A 16,014-nucleotide genomic window follows, 5' to 3' on the forward strand; every position below is an offset into this window, starting at 1 on the left:
TGCTGGGGTTGGGGCAGCTCTGCCCCACTGCATAAACAAGGGCTTGGCAGCAGATTTCTGAACGGACACGATAGACTCAATTTTTCAGGAAGGCTGAAGCTTGGAAGTGCTACTTTGACTGCTCCCCCATCAAGTAAAAATAGGGTGGTCACATAGTCTCACCCCCACAAAGACAATGTATTGCAAAAAAGTCACATATTTCCATTTGGTAATTCATATGTACAGCTGAAAAATATTTTAAATAGTTACCATTTAAATAGAAATTAGATGCATCTCACCATGAAGAATGATAAGCTGACCCGTGTGACTGATAGGCAATTCCAAAGCTTCTATTCTGTATCTTCAAATGAGGCCCCATCTGTGTTCTACATTGAAAGCAGTATGATACCACTTTAAACAGTCATGGCTTCCCCCAAAGAATCCTGGGAAATGTAATTTAAGGCTGCTGCGAGTTGTGAGAACACACCAGCTCCCCTCACAAAGCTACAATTCCCAGAGTCCTCTGGGAAGAGGGATTGACAGTTACACCATTCTGTGAGAGAAATAGGGGCCTTCTAACAACTCAGCACTTCCCATGATTCTCTGGGGGAAGCCATGGCAGTTAAAGTGGTATGAAACTGTTTTAAATGTATGGTGCAGATAGAACGCTAGAACCTGACAGGCTTTCAAACAGAGGGCTCCTTCAAATTGAGGATTGTCTTCTGACAGCCCCCTTGAAGTAGGACAGATGACCGTTTATATCACAGCAATGGCAAGAAACCCGAACAAGTCTTAGAGAAAGGCTTTAATCCAGCCTGTTCCCCACTGTACTAGTTTTCAACTTGATATGCATACATATACAGTAGTGGATTTAAAAATCGATTCCCTCACCTGAAGTGATTTCAACCCATTATACTGCTTTATTCATACGAACAAAGGAAGGGGCCTCCTATTTGGTGAAAACTGCCTATCTAGCCCAGTATTATCCATTCTGAGTGCCTGTGTTTTTCAGAGACTCAAACAGCCCCCTCCCCATCATTCAGTCCTTTCAACCAGAGTTGCCAGCGATCTTTTGCATTCAAAGCTCTACCACTGAGCAACAGCCCCTCCTACCTCATGTGTGTGCATACCAGGGCATAGTCTTCCTTTGAGGATGGCACAACTCAGTGTGCATTATAAATATGACTACATTGAGCCTGTGATTAGAATGCACCTGCTTAAATCTCTGAAGTTCATGGATTAGGATGATACAGAGCTCTGATTCATTTTGTCAGTTTTGTGCTATGTACACAGCATGTAGAGGAATTTGGATCTAATGTTTGCCTTCATTATAATTTGACACTATCTTTTAGCATATAATGACGGTGACAGTCTCAGAAACCCCATCCTTTGAATCTGCATGTTTCTCACACACTTGGCTGCCGAGATCTCCTGGATAGATAGTTTCTAATTAATTGGTTGGTTTGTTAGGACAATTTATTGGATCAGTTCCAGAACCTGCTATTATTCCACAGGCATTTGCTGAGTTATTCCAAAGAAGGATTGAATGAACCTGGAGACTCGCCCCACACCACCCCAAGCACATCATTTCATTGTAATATTCCAATGAACATGAAGATGCGCCCATCAAACTGGCACATGCTGAGAACTCAGTATGTTCTCATCTGCTGAAAGGAAGAATGGCAGCAGAAATAAGAGAAAGTATCAGGTAAAGGAAATAAGAAAAGAGCTTCTAGTATCTCTCTCTATACCTGTATAATATGGGTGATTTTTACGCAGGCGATACAAAAGCAGTACAAATATGCTATACAATAATTTTGAATATGGGTGTGCATTAGCTCTCTGCATCCCCAAACAACAAGGATAAATTGGAAGTGTTTCAGATCATGATCTCACATTCCTAAGTTGGATCACACTGTTAGCAAGCAAGGTGCCTCAAGGCATATTTGAGTCACTTGGTAGTCAAGGTCTGAGTTTATTTTTGGACTTGGTTTTTCCAAAATGTTAGATACACAAATTTCCCTCCTCTTCTTTTCTGAGAAACAAAACCAAGCTGACTGGGGAAATGCCTAGAGGGCTGGCGAGAAGAGGGGTGTTTTTTAAAAATCATACATCTCTAAAAAAATTTCATCACAGAAAACAAAAAAAGTGCACAGAAACCCATTGATGAATCTGCCTGAAATTTATGTGGGAAAAAACTTTTATACTCGTTTATATGGAAGCAAAACAGTCCTTCAGATTTACCAGGTCAGATTCAGACACAAAAAATGAATTGAATTGGAACAACACAGAGAAAATCTGAAACAGAGTGGGTTGTTTTCAAATGCCACAGATACAAGGTGAATCTTGTGTTTGCTGAACACATTTAATATAAATAAAGACTGGGGGTTTGTTGTTGTTGTTTAGTCATGTCCGACTCTTCCATAAACAACCACCCCACCCTGTGATTACTGAACACTCCTTTGTAAATGAGTGCAGAATTGTTCAAATGAGGTGAAGAGGGAACATGTTACCATAATCTCTGATCCAGATCCAATCATGCATATCTAGGTAACTGGGACACAATGTTGATCTGGTTGTGCTTTGGTTGTGCGCAAAACCATCCTGCAATCCTTTCAGCTTTAGCACTATTGTTACAGCTACAGTGTTAATGGTTCAAAAATGGCAGTGGTGGTGATTTTTAGATAATGCCCAGAGACTGAATGAAGCAGAGAGACGGAACATTACCCAGCAATTGTCAATGTGGAAACCACATTGGATGCCAATTATCTTCAGAACTAAATTCAAGCTGCTAGTGTGAAGAGATCATTGTATTTGGTGCTGGTAACTGGCTTAATAGCTATTGACACAGACTCTTCATGCAATTCCTGATCTGCCCATACAACCCATTCAGTGTAACTAACAAGAAAGCTTTTTCTCATTGAAAGGGCAAATGAAATCACCACTTCTTACTGGTAGGGGAAGATACCTGCAAGTTACTGCACTTGAAATAGTTTCTGTGCTTGAAACTAGGGAGAAGTTGGAGATCTGTTATTCAAGCTGGAATGGAAAGTGATTAATGTTGTTGTTGTTTTTATTCCTGTTAACATTAATCACCTGCCCTCCACCCTAACATCCCTGGGAGGGTTCCAACATTAAAATACAACACAAAAATATATATTAAAGCGATTTATATTATGCAACTTAGTTTTGGGGGGATAAGAACCATGTGTGAACATATTGTCAGCAACTCCCTTGCGGACTCCAATTTCTCTTGTAGCAACTGAAAGCAGTTTGATGTCTCATCCCAAACCGTAATGGAAACCATCCTCTTATGGACCACCAGAATTGTGCAAAGCGCAGTGGTTACATGTATAGCCTCTAGAGAGCACCACATTGGCTAATGGTTGCTATGGAATGCATTTTTCAGGACCTGGACCTGCCATGTCCTGAAGGAACCTGCCTCAGGGGGCACCATGACCATGACGAGAGATTAAAGAAGTTGTGTGTCTGACTCGTCTAGCAATACTTTTAAAAAAGCATTAGCTCTGTCTCAGACAGCATCTGGATTCCGCTGTAGGCAGCAAAATGTCCTGGAGATGATTTATTTATGTTTTCTGTTCCCACCCCTTCTCTCCATCTTGCCACCCATCATTTCCCCTAGTACCTTCTTGTTTCCCTCCAATTTGCTTTGAAATGTTTAAGTGTAAGATCTATCTATCTATCTGACTGTCTTCACATGGCATGGTAATTTGAGCATGCTCTGTAACCGGCTGCATGCGTGTGTATTGAGGCAGGACATGCCTATGTTCATTTATGCGCTATGACATGGTAAGCCTAACCTTCGCTAAGTACCACTCGGAAAGTGTGCCAGCATCTTCATAACAGCTGGCACAGCTGAAAAACTTGCCTGCCTTATTAACACTCGACTTATCTGGAATATGCTCACAGAGCAGAAACGGCTTCATAAATCCTTGTGCAATTTGCATTCTTCTTCACAGTTGCTCATTACGACTGACCTCCCTCCTTCTGCCAGAGCTGATCAGCCTCCCGCTCCCTGAATTTGAAATGCCTCTCCACTACCACAGCTTATTAGTAGTGGTGGTGGTGATGCTGGTGGAAATGGCAGCTGCAGCTCCTCTGCTAACTTGCCTGTGCTGAGTTAGGAAAGTTGCACAGCCCCCAGGCCTCTCTTATCATATTTATATTTGTCATTTCACTGGTTGGTTCAAGACTGACTTACTACAGTGCACACTATGTGGGACTTCACTTCTGCTTGACCTGGAAGCTGCACACCGTGCTGCGGGAGTGAGACCCTGTCAGCAAATATCGCACCATGATTGAGGGGAGCCTGGGGCCACGTGACGTTAATAGAACTTTGGGGTGGGGGCGGACCTTTCACTGGAAATTTCCAAAGCTTATTGGTTGGACCTGTAAATCTTTCCTCAGAATCCAATTGATGGAGTAACTATCTTCCTCTGAGGAGATTTTGGGAACTGCATGTGGCACTTGGTGAGGTAGAATTACCTATGGCTAGCCTGGAGTTAATAAGCAGCTGAGACAATGCTGAATAACATGTGGAATAATTTGTAGTGGCTGAGGCCCACATTCCATATGTCACTCAGTTATATAACGTATTTTTCCATGTATAAGTCGCCCCCATGTATAAGACGTCCCCTTACTTTTGGGGACGCCAAATTTAGAAAATGGGCATATGCACTATCCGTGTATAAGACGCCCCCAGATTTTTAACCTTCTTTTAAAGTTAAAAAAAACCCTAGTCTTATACATGGAAAAGTACGGTATGTATTTGTACTATATTTCCTTGTTAAAAACCTAAAACATACACTTGCCATCTGGAGCAGAAGACAAGGGTAGGGGAGAGGAGCAAAAGGCAGTATTGGTGGCAGAGTTTGAGAGGCAGAAAACACTCGATGCCAAAGGGTTAAGAATCCTCTTTCCTCTCCCCTGGATACTGCCTCTATATTTTAAGTTAGAAGAAAAAGAATGAAAACGCTGGAGAGACAGAAAAAATTACACATATAGTTTATGTCTCATGGATCTTGGGGATATTTTGACAGCTCCTCCTTTCAAAAAATCTGTCTTCTGAAATGCAGTGAGCTCTTTTTAATTGCATCTCATCCATCTATCATTCCAGGTAGAGTCCAGCTGTGATTTTTCCATTTCCCCAATATCCTTCTTTTAATAAGGTGACCAGCACGGGGTAAGTATCATTTCCTTATTATTAATTATTACTATTTCAGCTGTACAGCCATGTGTTCAAGCTGTCTAACTATAGTCCCTAAGAACATGCCCTGATCAGCATTTTATCTTCCCAACAGCACTTCTTGATTGGGGTTTCACTCATTCTGCAATCGGCTGACTGGTGCTTATCCTTCCGTGACCATCCTCTCAGCTGCCAATGTGCACCTTTATGTTTATCAATTACATTTCAAATTTTGTGCTTTTTTCCCCTTTGCTATTCCCATAGAGCCTCAGACTCTCCCAAAACACACTTAGGACATGGACTTCTACATCATATTGCATCATATGTCATATATTGGCTAGCCATGACCAGAATCTTTCTCTTTGCACATGAACCTTGCAGTTGTCTGTGACTGCCATGATAATCTAGGTGACAAGGACCACAACCCTTGAAGATAGCCTAGCCCAGGCTTCCTCAACCTCAGCCCTCCATATGTTTTTGGCCTACAACTCCCATGATACCTAGCTAGCAGGACCAGTGGTCAGGGATGATGGGAATTGTAGTCTCAAAACATCTGGAGGGCGAAGGATGAGGAAGCCTGGCCTAGTCAAAGATGTCATAGGTTTGGAGAAATCAATGCATCTCCTCTGCTCCAGACCCACCAAGATCACTCCAGGAGCAGAGGCAGTGGCATGTCCACTGCTAGCAGGAGGTCAATCATCTCAGAGTCTGACATGTGTCCAGCATGCCCTGGATCAAGGCCCTGGTGACAGTCAAGAAATGGCTAGAAAACAGCCTTGCTACAGAGTCAAGACCTTGCTACTGAGGTGTTCCTTGCTGGAGGTTGGCTTCCTTGTTATCCTGATCAACCTGATCTCTGACTTGTTGGTTCTCCAGAGCTCTTAGTACTGAAGGATTTTGAGCCACATGGCAGAGGTGGCAGTAACAAGGCAGTAATGTGGATTGTACTAGATGCTTCCAGGTTCATCCCTTGAAAAATGCTGTTGATGCATCACAATCCATTCAGAACACTGGTCATGCTAGGAGACTCAGGTCCGTTTCTGAATCCTGTTCCCCCTAAGCCATACCCTGCTACTTTGCATTGCTGCCACACACTTTATTTTCTGCACTTTGATAGGTTTAAGACATACCTGGGATTCTTGATGAATTCCCCAGTCCTGAACTGTGCCCCACCTGCAACCTCTGCTCTGAGCTCTTTCACTCCCAAGTCATGTCCTCAATTTGTAATAATGTAAACCCAAGCTACTTACTGACATTTGAAGCCTACTTCCGCAATCCTCAAATTTAAACTGAACTTTTCCTAGCAAATGTTAAAAAGTAAACATGTTTGCATTCCAAAGCAGATCATATTGCAATTTTTGTTGCTATTCAGAAACAGTAATAGCAGAGGGCTGCATATCACAGGGAAACAATTGCATAGGAAATCCAATTGTCCTTGGAAGAATTATCAGACTAAATTTAGAAATGTCAGTCAGTCATTAAATTACAAAACAGAGGGATTTTAATCCTACTGTAGGTGAAAACTCATTGTAGCCTTAAGTATGGATTTACACATTTATAATAAGACGAAAAATAAGAAGGAAGAAAATCACAGGGTTTTTTTGTTTTTTTTAAAGCTGCAAGTCTAAGACACAGAGTGTCAGAAATACAGCAACACTGATAGTAGCAATTTGGCTAACTTAAAATTGTCCAACTTGAGTTCCACCAGCACAGATATCACAGGCCCCTGACCAAACTTAGCAGAATGCCACAATGTTCTAAGCAATTAATAATATACAGGTAATCATATGCAGGTGACCAAAGTAAGAAATATGTTTATACACACTCCAGTTTCCTAGCAGTAAGTGATTTCAGGGATGCCAGCACATACCTCAGGTTTGGTTCCCTTGGAAAGAAGGTCACTGCATACATTGGCTTCTTCATGATATATGGTTTTATGTACACGTGTATATTTGGGGATGTTAAGGCTAGTAGGAAAGGATATATTGAATAAGTATTATACTTCCTTCACCCACGCAAGTAAGTAATGTAGCAGATCACCTCAATATAGCTGGAAGCTAGTTTGCAGATTCGTTTGACTCTCTTAGTTAAGTTTACTCCTGGTATCCCCTTTAGATCCCTCTTAAAAGAATAAAGACACAAGAGTCTTTCTGAGTAAAGTAACAAAAAGTTTACTCACATTTCATTTCACGATTTGATCCCTGAAAGGCAGTCTTTACTTAGTGGCTACATAATAAACTGTGAATTCATCTCATAGGGAGACTGAACTCATCTGCTGCTGGCTGAGAGCCAGCAGAAAGAAAAATTACATTAAGATAACAAAATGGCTACAGGAGAGCAGCAATGGCAGCAAAAGATAGAACAAGACAAGACTGCAATACTAAAATAGACTGAGAAAATGGCTGCATGACTCGGCTCTTTTATGGAGTGAGCCAGGACCACACCCATCTCGCAGGTCACATGCAGGGGGAGGATGATTCAATCAGTGGAACAGGAAGTTACACGGAGTGGATGTCCTCCTGCCTGTGCCCACTCTAGGGAAATAAGGAATGTTGCATTTGACTGTACCAATGGATTACATCCCACAGTGTACAGATTCAGCATAAGATAGAAGGGTTACAGCACAACACTCCAGCAGATCTTGCTCCTGCATTGGGTTTCTAGGAGTCTTCTTCAAAAGCCATAGCCATGGACTCAGCACAGAGAGAAGATCAGGCCTCTTTGTTTTCCCAGCTCCAGAGAATTCTGGCTCTTGTCCATTTTTTCTTCTTATACTCCAGTGACATCACCTCCAGCCAGGGGAAGAGGGAATAATAGAACCGTAGAGCTGGAAATGACCCAAATCACCTGCAATGCCTGCCTTCTTCTATAAACATCACTCGTTAGTCTTTTCTGTTGTGATTGGTCACCTGGATTCCTTAGTCAAGTAAAGAGAAACATAACAGACTAGGGTCATCAACTTATCAAAGAGACCCACTTCAACAGTTCCTTCTACATCAGAATCCCACCTTACAGACATAAAACCACAGGCACAGACATCCAAATAGGGGGATTATCTGCCTTCCTTCTGTTCAGTGCTACTAGGTATGGGAAGTAGTGACTTGTCCAGTTCTTCCTAGAGATAGGGCTGCTGGTGGCGCTATGGTCTAAACCACTGAGCCTCTTGGGCTTGCCGATCAGAAGGTCGGTGGCTTACCAATTGGAAGGTCAGTGGCTTGAATCCCTACGACAGGGTGAGCTCCCGTTGCTCTGTCCCAGCTCCTGTCAACCTAGCAGTTCGAAAGCACACCAGTGCAAGTAGATAAATAGGTACCACTGCTGCAGGAAGGTAAACTGGTTTTCTGTGCACTCTGGTTTCCATCACAGTGTTCCGTTGCACCAGAAGTGGTTTAGTCATGCTGGCCACATGACCCGGAAGGCTGTCTGTGGACAAATGCTGGCTCCCTCGGCCTGAAAGCACCGCAACCCCATAGTTGCCTTTGACTGGACTTAACCGTCCAAGGGGTCCTTTACCTTTTTTCCTAGACATATCATTGGATGCATAAACTTCAAAGGACAAAAGAACAGAGTTCCTGGGCTCTGAGCTAGTGGAGATTCACAAATAAGCCAAAGGAAAACAGCACCCACCACCTCATCCCAACCATGTGACCAGCTGCAACAGAAGACTGGGGTGAATCAGTTAATAAACCATGATATTGATGTTATTACATTTATATCCCAACTTTCTTCCATCACAGAACCAAGGCAGCAAACAAGTGGTTGTTCCCAAAGAACTGACTAGACCCAGACATCGAATTGCTTAGCTTCAGCTAGAACATGACTATCATGGGTTTTCAGACTATAGAGGAAAGTTTTGTTGGTGAAAAATGTATTGTAGCCTTATGTATGGATTTACACAAAACAACCAGTGCTACACTTTGGAGTAACTACTGAATGGTGTGCAATCTTCTGCAATTTTCATCATTCCATCCATTTCCCCTCCACCCAAAAGGGATAGAGGCAGTGTTATCCAGATAGTGTGCTCAGGTACTCTTGGCTGCATGGCAACAGCAACCAGGGAATGATTTAACATGACCTTCATTTGGCATCCATAATGTATAGAGCAGTCCCTTGAGATTTCTTTTTTTTTATTGTTCAGAGAAAGAGTCTGGATGTGATAATCCATATTATTGATTGCTTTAAATTCATTAGTAGTTGGCATGTTCAGTGACACATTTGAAAAATATCCTCAAGTATGCTGATATATTACAGGGAAAATTAGAATGAAGACTTCTATCTCCTTGGGATATTTCTACCTCTGAGGATAGTACTTACTGAGTGGAGAGAGAGAGAGGTATGTGGGATCCAAGACAGCATATGCATCCTATAAAATAAATGTTAATTTAATTGCTGAAAGAGGCTGCTGGTCAGTCCCATTTGGAGAATGGCTATTTAAACAAGTGTATGAATATTGATTATGTGGAGCTGAAGGAAATGTTTATCATTCTTAATTGCAATACAATCGTTACTCTGGAGTTAAACATTTGAGCAGAATACTCAATGTATAATGCAAATACAGCCATTAATTTGCCTTGACAAAATCAACAGCAATATGTATATCATCAAAGTATGCCCAGAGACATATTCCAGTTGTAGGAATGAGAGGCCTTTGGAGGAGGCACCAGTATTGTGCTTGGATAAATGGTGGCTCTGTGGCATATCAGAACCCTGTCCAACCCAACTTGAGACAGCAATGCTTCCATATACACCTGCTCTCGACTGATGAAAGGGCTTTAAAAAAAATTCTCCATTCCACCCTCTGCCACCATCCCACCACTTAGAATAAGCATGACCATCTTAATATGCGCGCGCACACACACACACACGCACACACACACACACCAGTATATGTGACTATGGCCCACTATGTGGAATGAAAATTCACACACCCTTATTCCTAGCTCACACATTCACTGAGCCAGCGATCTGATTCATGTGCTAGAAGGAAATGTTGGAATTGAGCACCCACATCATCACCATCATTCTTTCCAACAGGTCCCTGAAATATTTATCATGTAAAATTCAACACAGAGGAAATCCTAGAACTGCCCTATGAAGGGCAGTATATACATATTGTAAATAATAAGTAAGAGTAAAGATGGGCAGGAAAGTGGGGGCTTGGGTTAACAGAGACATCTTCCTGACACCAGGATTGCTATGGCCCACCTGAATGTGGCTGGGGCAGACAAGGCGACAATGAGTGTGGGAGGCATTGATGCACTGGAGGAATGCCATATCATTTCTGCCAATGTGGCTGCACAGCCCCACCCATTTGTGCCCAAGCGCTCTTTTTTTGCCCTGGAGCAATTTGTACAATTAGCTTTAGCTGTGTAGTGCAACTCCCCCATCCTCTCCTCTCCACGTTCCTCCCTGCATCCTCCAAATCTTCTCCAGAGGATTGAGGATGTGCTGGGTCATTTGCATGGAAAGCAGATGCTCTGTAACTGAGCTGCATCCCTTCCCCTATATTCTTAAATGATAGAGAAGTTTTATGATGCTAAAACCTCTCTATCTATCATTTAAGAATATAGGGGAAGTCATGCCACAGTATGGGGGATCAATATTGTATAGGGCTTAGTAACTCTTGCAACCCTAAGAATAGACACCTGTGCTTTTGTAAACCTTCTGTTCACTTAAATAGAACATGTGTAGGAGATTCTTCTGATGGATCATGTCATCTCTGGTGTGTTTCCCTCAACCCAACACAGAGCAGAAGAGTATCGGATTCTCTTGCAGGAATTCATGTTCTAGACCAAGATTGGAGAACCCCAAGGCATTCAGATGCTGTTGGGCTGCATCTACCACCGTCCCTGGCTATGGGCCATGATGGCTGGGGGTGATAGGTCAAACAGTACTTGGAAGACCACAGCACTCCTCCTTCCCTAAGTCTAAACCAACGTTTGATTGAACACTGTATCATGTAGAGTTGAGGACATTATTATTCACAAAAAAAGCACCCTGGAAAGCTTCAAAGCAAGACAGGAAAACTTCAGGTTTTAATACTAATTAGAAGCTCCTGTCTCCTAGGTGTGAGGTGTTTATCTGTGGAAAGCAGGAGATAGCGTTGCAAAGAAGAAACGTGTACGCCGGGGAATTGAAGATCCAGCAAATGGCTGACTGGATTAAAAAACAACAACCCGCACATGCCATAAAAAAACAGAACAACAACCAACACTCCGCGCCCCCACCAACAGCAGATGAATTAAGATGTTGTGCAGCACATGACGGCTTCAACGAAACAGCTCGTGGTTTCCCCCTGCTAATTCAGAAATACCTGAAGATGACACACCTGCAGCAATAAAATGAAGCCTTTCTCTGCATTATTCTGCAATTCTGTTCTGTATTTATTTTTCTTTTTTGTAAACTGAGCTAATCTCTTGTCCAGATAGGATGTTATAGCAACTGGAATAGTTTAGCATTTGTCACCCGACATAACCCATATATCTTCCACGTTGGTGATACCCATGGACCAAACACAGGTGTGCCGTCCAGATAATTCACACCAAAGAGCTAGTCATTCTTTTTTTCCGTGGTTGTCATTTTATAACAGCTATAGAAATTAACTCAATCAGGACATTAAAGTTAATGAGGAGATTACAAGGCAGCATTTATGAAATAGCTTGAAAGGTTTTAAAACATCCCCTCACTATGAGGTAGGTGCTGTGTCACACAAAGGTGTGTGTGTGTTGCTATTTGAATTACAATCCCAATAGGGCAGCTGGCCAGCTAACATGCATGAAGACAAGAAGATCAGAGCTTTCACGAGAGACAGAGGGAACACCAGAAGTACTAGACCTGTGCATTTTTTTAAAAAAAACCACGTTGCATAACACACACACACACACACACACACACACACACACACACAATATCTTTGTGCTGTAGCAGCCAATGGAAACAGAGGAGAAGCAGGAGTCTAGAAATTTTGCCTGCCAGTTGCTCATGTTCACAGGGAAGCAAACTGCTACCAGAAACTAGGTGGGTCAGAATTAAATAGCTAATAACAAATTCTTCATTAGGGTGTTGGAAGTCTGAGGACATAATGTAATATAAGTCTGCTTGATCAGGCCAGTGGTCCCTCTAGCTCAGCATCCTTTCTCACAGCAACCAAGGAGATGCCTGTGGGGAACTGGCAAGCAGCACATGAGGGCAAGAGCACTCTGCCTACCCATGATTCCCAGCAGCTGGTATTCCGAGGCATATGACCCCTGACCATTGTCATTATGGCTAGCAGCCATTGATCGCCTTGCTCTCCAACATATGTGCCAGCTCCTAGGGGGTGAGGCAGTTTTAGCCACCCCGATGGTATTTTTGAGGGTGCCAGGCCCCCTCAATGTTCAGAAGGCATTTGGCTCTGCCCCTGGCTCCTCACCATGTTGCATTGGGCCCCCTCTATCAACTTGAGAAGATGGTGCCTCAGCTCTCCATGGATTTGTCCAATCCTCTTTTAAAGCCATCCCAGTTGGTGGCCATTGCTGCCTCCTGTGGGAGGTAGTTCCCAAGTTTAACCATGTGCTGCCTGAAGAAGTAGCTTCTTTTATTTGTCCTGAATCTTTCAACATTCCCCTTCATTGGATATTGATGAAGTGTTATGGGGGATGGAGAAAAACCTTTCTTTATCTGCTTTCTTCATACCATGCATTAACTTCCATCATGTCACCTCTGACTTGCTTTTTCTCTAACCTAAAAAGTCCCTTTTCCACATAGGGATGTTGATCTATCCCCTTGGCCATTTCGGTTGCCCTCTTCTGGATATTTTCCAACTCTACAATATGCTCTTTGACCAGAACCTTCTGTGCTGTTCTAAATGCAAATTCTTGGCAGTGGTGCCACTGTTGCTTACTGGGAAGGAGAGGGGAAAGGGTCAGGTGATGGGGAGGTCATGGCTGCCTAGTCTATATTTTGGGAGCACTGGATTGGATCCACTGGTGCACCTGCTGTTAGGATGCTGTTGGCGGCTCCCGGCTGGTTGCCCAGGAAAGTATAAGACAAGGAAAAGTTTCTTACAGTCCTTTTCTATATCAGTCTTTACAGAGAGAGGCTATAGAACCCAGCCTCTTGGATAATGGCAGTGTCCCAGTTTAATTTCCACCCCCCACCCGTCTCTCCCGCTTCCTCATTCGTCATTCTCATCATCTCTCCCACAGGTGCTGCTAAGCGTCCTCTGTCTTTGAGCTTTTTGCTCTCCTACTTTTAAGGCTCACCGGGTTCTGGGAGATGGAGGGTCTGGAATACTCTCTAATGACAACGTGTCAGTCAAGTGTTGCTCTGGCTCTCCCATGATTTCCCAACTTTCCCCCTCATCTGCCTCTGAGCTGTGACCTCCCTCAAACCCCTGTTGTAAATCTATACTGTCTTCCTCTTCCTCCTTCCTGGAAGGGTCAGGATGGGGAGGCGGTCTCCACCATTCCTCCTGTGCCCAGTCCCTGATACCTGCACAGTTCTGAGCTCCCTGCCACCTTGGTCCTCACCCTCTCCCTCCTGGTAAGCGGCATTGACGCTGCTGCTGAGTTGTTAATATTATGGCTGTGTCTCAAGTGGCTCCTGTCTGAAAGTCAATGAGCATGCACAGAGTGCCTGTCTCAGACTACTCAATAACCACAATATATTGCATACAAACTAGGGAGCAGAGTTTCAAAGTGGGAGCTGGGAGTCTTCCAGGCTGCAGGGTCATTAGTTAAACTTATGGAACTCTTCAATGCAGGGTAAAGCCAAATGTGGAGGCCAAATACTTTTCACAACTTTAAGAAATTCTGGACAGTTGTGTGGCACTTCTGAACATTCATTAAGCGGGTTTAAAAATGTATAAACTATAGCAGCCCGTGTGTCTGAGAGCATAAATCTAAGCGCTGACTGACTGAAGTTGGATAGAAACTTCCACTGCAAGCTTATTAGCACATAATTGTCTGTTATGGGTGTTTTATGTCTTCCACTGATGCATCTGCTAGACGCTACTGTCAGAGATGGGTTATTGCTCTAGATAGATTATTGCTTTGATCCAGTATGTAAATTACTATATTCTATGGCAATCTCATGCTCTTCCTCCTATTTCTGCCTCCGCTGCTGACCTTCCTGTCGTGATGCATAACAGTAGGATGACAACATGGCTATTTCCCACTTCATTTTTGCCCTTAATGCTTAATCTAATCTATCAGGAATTGCTCAGAAACAGTCAGTAGTGATTTTGCCCTCCTTCCATTCTGAACTGAAAGAAGCTCAGTGTATTATTTCTGCTACACTTTGGGAGGCTTATTCACATAACCCAAGTACCTAGGTCTGGCCACAAGTTGCAATGGAAATAGTTGAAAACGCACTAGGACAAGGGCCCCCATTCTGTGGTTCCTGAAAGAATACAGCATATTTGTGGATTTGTGGCTGAAGATGAGAGATGGCACATCAATCACATTCACTATCTAGCATTCATTCTGCTGGAAACCCAGCCAGATGGACAGGGTATAAATAAAATTATTATTATTATTATTATTATTATTATTATTATTATTATTATTATTAGCTTTTTTATTTCTTAGATTGATTTTTAATGTAATAGAATTTGGGATTCAAATTGTAATACAAATATAAGAAATAAAAGAAGCACTATACAGTTAAAAATCATATAGCATCTATGCTACAATCAGGAAAACAACAACATTAAGTGGTCCACAAAGACTACAATTGTCATTGTCAAGTGGTCCATGAGGGAAAACATTTGGGAACCAGTGCATTAGATGAAGGAGGGAGGAGGAAGTCAATCACCAGCTCCGCAACTTGGCTTCCTGGAGGCATCTGGTCCTTAACCTCATCCATCAGATCAGGCAGATGCCACAACCTGGCCTAGTCCCAGGATGCAGAAGCTTTTGCCCCCAGTTGTTGCTGGAGTACAACTTCCATCATCCCTGACCTTTGGCCATGCTGATCAAGATCAATAAAAGGACCAATATAAACAACAATAAACACTGGTTGGTAAAAAGAAATCCACATTTCAAAGCCTCTTTTGAATACTACAGTTTTGAAAATAGGTCTAAGAGGAGGCAGGGGTGATTCCTGCTGGATCTCTCCCAGCTAGGAGTTCCATAGGGCAGGGTCTGCCGTCCTGAAGGCACAGTCCCTGGTAATGACCAACCAAACCTCAGGGGCACGGGGGACCATTAGAGGTGCCCCATCAGACGATTCGCATGATCAAGGTGAAGCCTAAGGAACTATGTGGTCCTTAAGATACTCGGGACCCAATTTGCTTAGGGTTTTGTGAACTAACCTTTAGCAAACTGGCAGCTAGAGCACCTGTGTCAGCAGAGGGATAACATGTTTCCAGCATCCTGCTCTAGCAAGCAGTAGGGCTGCTGCATTCTGCTGCTTACTCCTAAATTATAAGGCGAGAAATCCCTTCTCTTTGACATACTTAAAGTATTGGGCTATTGGGCTGCATATTTTTAACATTCTTATCTTCCTCGCAGCTTTTATTCAATCTTATGCCTGCTGTTTCTTTCCACCCTTCAGGTTCCGTTCATTGTGCTACACTTGAGGTGAGGCATGCAATGAATGGTAAATATAGCACTTAACTGCTGTTTGCAAGTTATTCATTTACAATGCCGCTATTTAACTGTTACGGTGGTAGAGCACATGTGCTGCATGCAAAAAGTCCCTGGTTCAATCACCAACTAGGTCTAGGAAAGACTGAACCGATGCCCATCAGTTTGACCATCGGTGGGGAACCTTTTATAGCCTCTTCAAGGAGGCTTCCAGGCAGACAAAAGCAGAGAAGAAGGATGCGGAGCAGGGACACTGTGGGG

General features: G+C 43.0%; 1 long non-coding RNA gene across 2 annotated transcripts; it reads left to right on the forward strand.

The window, feature by feature from the left end:
* The first annotated feature begins 490 nt into the window (after nt 1-490).
* LOC128412757 (uncharacterized) lies at nt 491-11,547 on the forward strand. Of its 2 annotated transcripts, none has more exons than XR_008330155.1 (4): nt 491-609; nt 5,117-5,182; nt 9,437-9,522; nt 11,252-11,547. It is a non-coding gene; the product is annotated as an uncharacterized LOC128412757 (long non-coding RNA). The 2 variants fall into 2 exon arrangements; XR_008330154.1 differs by having other exon boundaries at nt 9,437-9,518.
* The last annotated feature ends 4,467 nt before the right edge of the window (nt 11,548-16,014 follow it).

Source organism: Podarcis raffonei, chromosome 4 (genome assembly GCF_027172205.1).
Source record: "Podarcis raffonei isolate rPodRaf1 chromosome 4, rPodRaf1.pri, whole genome shotgun sequence".
NCBI lineage: Eukaryota > Metazoa > Chordata > Lepidosauria > Squamata > Lacertidae > Podarcis > Podarcis raffonei.